Here is a 5,000-nt window from a genome sequence, read left to right on the forward strand (position 1 = left end):
ATGTGTGCGTGTGGGTGTGTGAGTGCGTGGGTGTGCGTGTGGGTTTGTGTGTGTGGGTGGGTGGGGTGTGTGTGGGGTGTGTGTGGGTGTGTGAGTGCGTGGGTGTGCATGTGGGTTTGTGTGTGTGGGTGGGTGGGTGTCTTTTGGAGTTTGCATGTCTGTCTATGTATGTGTGTAACTTTGCATGTGTTCGTTAGTCTGTCTGTGTATGTTTGTGTATGTGTGTGTCTGTTAGGGTCGGTCTGTCTGTCTGTGTGTATTAATCCAAACTGCTGACGCAGGAGGAGAGGGGAATTGTGGGTAGTTGGCTAAAGAGGCCGCTCCAGGGTGTGTGGGGTGTGTGGGGTGTGTGTGTGGGGTGTGTGTGTGGGGTGTGTGTGTGGGGTGTGTGTGAGTGAGAGTGTGTCTAATCATAAGTTCTACAGTTCTTAAAATAGTTTATGTTCAGTCTGGACTCTAATGTAGAGAATCCTGCTTGTTAATACCTACCTAACTTGATGGATCTGAAAAAGGATGTCACCTAGGAGACGAATCTTTAATTTACCACACTAAAATAACATACTTGGCTTTTCAAAAATAAATTTTAGATCATTTTAGGATGGTAGCCATACAGCTCTAAATCTCCCAACACACACACACACACGTACACTGACACACATACAGGCACACAAACACACAGATATATATGTACACCACACACAAGCACACACAAACACGCACACACCACACACAAGCGCCCATGATCGTCTCCGAGTCCCGGCTGCGGTGGGGTGGTTTTCGGGGTTTAACTTGCTCCCTGACGGGTCTCCTGAACACGTTTAGATGTTGAGGTCTTTCACCAGGCAGCTGTGAGATCACGGGGAGGTTTACGGCGGCTCAAGGAGACTAACGCTACTGTGCGAGATTACACACTTCATCTCACGCGGAGCGCAAGCAGATTACCGCCGACTCCGGCTTGGAAACCACAGAGCCACTTGGACGACGGGGACCACAGCGCACCAGCAGCTCTGAGGCCAGAGAGCACGACGTCGGCTGAAGATGTCAAGGTTTCGGCAGGGGCTGTTGGCTGTTTCCGTGACGACTCTGAACGAGGAGCTTAAAGCAAGCACCGCTTCCTGATGAGCATGTCTGGAGGGGTGTTAACGGACCAGCCGACACAGCCGGGCCGATGTACTGAAAGCATGTCAGAGATGAGCTACTGAAACCGCATCTGAACTGAATTATTCAAACTGTATCAGAACTGAGCTATGGAAATATATATATATATATATATTTATAAAAAATGTGTAAGTGCAGTGTACTGTAGTGAGAGATGTAGAGATATTCAACATTGTAGTGCAGTACAGTTTCCAGAGAAACAGGACGTTTCAGACAGAGGACAGAGGTCCTTCATCAGCTGTGCAAGCACAAATATAAATATATATATATACATACATTTTTGCCAAATCAGGATTCCTCCATCCCAAACCATCCACCCCTACCTCCTGTAGTGGTCCTACTCTGATCGCTCTTCTGTTCACTCCCTTGTGCACTCTGTTCACTCTTCTGTACACTCTGTTGTTCACTCCCTTGTGCACTCTGTTCACTCTTCTGTGCACTCCGTTGTTCACTCTTCTGTGCACTCTGCTTGCTGCTTTTATTCGGTCCCGTTAGTGTTTCTTTGGCTGGACTAAAGCTCTCAGGGGGAGAAATACAATTGCCCACTTTATTGCTGTGAGTGACATGAAACTACACCTGTCTGCAGCCCAGATCTGGCAACCCACAGAAACAACACAGAAGTAACTAGAGAGGAAGGGGTTTGGTCTGAACCCACGACCAGCAGAGCGGTGCGATTCAAATTCCTCATGCAGTGACGCTGTCGAGCAGACCATACACTTCCTACTACAAAACGAGGCATGACAGACATACGTGTGTAGACAACTGTTTAGTCACTGTGCAAAAGACGTTCCTGGATCATTCCTGCCTCTCCTGTAATTATGGGAAAAGGGTACAAACCTTCATAATATTCCGAGCCCCATGTGTGCAAACAAAATGAGTAAACAAAAGTGTAACGATCGGAGAAACGGCCGCATGTGCGTTGCGACCGAGCCGCTTCCCAACACGGAACATTCAGCTAAGACGGGGTGTTAGTGATGCACAGAAGAGAAATCCAAGGACTTTACGCGTAAGCGTCTCTATTTAAACAGAATGAAATCACGGTTTAGCAGGACAGCGTAAACCGCAGCGTCTCGGCCAGTGCGCCCTATAATGGAGGGGCAGAGGCCCGTCACAGTGGTGGCTGATGTCCACACGCCACGGTGGTGAGCAGCTGTCGGGGTTTTCTGGGTGCTGTGACATCGTCTTATTTTGGAGTATTTGTGGTGATGTTGATCAATTTTCCCCCTCGTGGGTGGAAACGAGGCACCACTGAGTGGAAAAGAAGCAAAGATGTGACTCCAATTCTGTCTGATGAAGTAGTGTGACCATGTTTTGATACAAAACACACACACACACACACACACACACACAAACACACAGACACAGACACACACACACACACACACACACACACACACACACACACACACTCACACACACACACACACACACTGAAATCTTTACTCGGCACGCAGTGTGTGTGTGTGTGTGTGTGTGTGTGTCTGTGTCTGTGTGTGTCTGTGTGTGTGTGTGTGTGTCTGTGTGTCTGTGTGTTTGTGTGAGTGTGAGTGTGTTTGTGTGAGTGTGTGTGTGTGTGTGTGTGTGTGTGTGTGTGTGTGTGTCCTGCTGGTCTGGATATTCACACTGATATTGTAACAGCTAGATCAGTCCATAAATCTAAGACTGGTCTCTATGGGCTGAGACCAGTGTCTGTCTGTGTGGCAAACTGGGTCAGACTGGGTCAGACTGGGTCAGGCTGGGTCAGGCTGGGTCAGGCTGCTGGTTACACTGTAGCTTCTGGAGTGAATCCCTCTGACTAATAAACGTTCAGCTTATGTGTATAGTGTACACGTGTAGTGTCCTGTTCTAGATGTGTGTAGGCTGTGTGGGGTCAGCTGTAGTGTGTGTAGTGTGTGTGTGTTATCTGTAGTGGTCAGCAGTAACACACTGCCTGAGCACGTTAGTCTTTCTGAGTCAACGCTCGTAACAATAAAGCGCATCTATAATACAGATATGCATGTAAAACTTTATGATCTCCATTATATCCGAGCTGCTCTCACAAAGGGCAGAACTTACCTGTGAGTGTGTGTGTGTAAGAGTTTCAGTGTGTGTGTAAGAATCAGTGTATGAGTGTGTCTAACACTGAGAGTGCATGTGTAACTGTGTGTGTGGGTGTGTCTGTGTGTATATTTGTGTGTGTGTGTGAGTGTGTGAGACTCTCGGCTGTGAGATGGTGTTTATTCTGACAGGCATTTTTTGAGGGTCCACACTGCAGATATTGACAGAGGAGGCTGGAACCCCCCCCCCCCCCCCCCCCCACACACACACACACACAAACACACACACACACACACACACACACATGCAAACACACACACACAAACACACACACACACACACACACACACACACACAAACACACACACAAACACACACACACACACACACAAACACACACACACACACACAAACACACACACACACAAACACACACGCACACACACATGCAAACACACACACAAACACACACAAACACACACACACACAAACACACACACACACGCAAACACACACACACACGCAAATACACACACACATGCAAACACAAACACACACACACACACACACACACACGCAAACACACACACACAAACACACACAAAACACACACACACACACACAAACACACACACACGCAAACACACACACGCAAACACACACACACGCAAACACACACACACAAACACACACGCACGCACACACATACACACACACGCAAACACACACACACAAACACACACACGCACACACATACACACACACGCAAACACACACAAACACACACACACATGCAAACACACACACCAAACACACACAAACACACACACACATGCAAACACACACACCAAACACACACACACAAACAGACACACGCAAACACACACAAACACACACACACACGCAAACACACACACACAAACACACACGCACGCAAACACACACACGCACACACATACACACACACGCAAACACATACACACACACGCAAACACACACACACACACATGCAAACACACACACGCACACACATACACACACACACACACGCAAACACACACACACGCAGATACACACACACAAACACACGCAAACACACACACACAAACACACACACAAATACACACACACACGCACGCAAACACACACACACGCAAACACATACACACGCGCGCACGCACACACACACACACACACACTACTCTATTCCCCAGATGGTGTTAATGAGGCATAGCTGGACAGTGGGATTGTGTGTTAAGAGCTATGGGCAAGGACTCCCCACACACACACACACACACACACACACACACACACACACAGTGTGACTCTCTGTCTTGACTTCCTGTTTCTGACTCCGTTTTGGCCTGCGTGTTTCCAGAATGGTGGAGAGCAGAAGCAGGTGTGTGTGGAGTGCTTTCTCGGTGTGTGTGTTCGTGTGCAGACAGAGCGTCTCTCCTGTGTGTGCTGGAGAGGGAAGAAGAACAAAACACTCCCATTTCCCTAATCAATTACTATCCCAGAATCCTCCTAGCCTCAATCAAAGCCTTCCACACCCACCAGCTGCTCTCTCTCCTTCTCTCGCTCCTTCTGTCTCCTTCTCTCACTCCCTCTCTCTCCTTCTCTCGCTCCCTCTCTCTCCTTCTGTCTCCTTCTCTCGCTCCCTCTCTCTCCTTCTCTCGCTCCCTCTCTCTCCTTCTCTCTCCTTCTCTCGCTCCTTCTGTCTCCTTCTCTCACTCCCTCTCTCTCCTTCTCTCGCTCCCTCTCTCTCCTTCTGTCTCCTTCTCTCACTCCCTCTCTCTCCTTCT

General features: G+C 48.5%; 1 protein-coding gene across 6 annotated transcripts in view; it reads right to left on the reverse strand.

The window, feature by feature from the left end:
• The window catches only part of LOC113591681 (adhesion G protein-coupled receptor L3), a 242,709-nt gene that overhangs the window by 61,451 nt on the left and 176,258 nt on the right, over positions 1 to 5,000 (reverse strand). The gene's annotated exons all lie outside the window — the stretch shown is intronic.

Source organism: Electrophorus electricus, chromosome 5, assembly GCF_041902795.1.
Source record: "Electrophorus electricus isolate QZ-2024a chromosome 5, ASM4190279v1, whole genome shotgun sequence".
In the NCBI taxonomy this organism is placed as follows: domain Eukaryota; kingdom Metazoa; phylum Chordata; class Actinopteri; order Gymnotiformes; family Gymnotidae; genus Electrophorus; species Electrophorus electricus.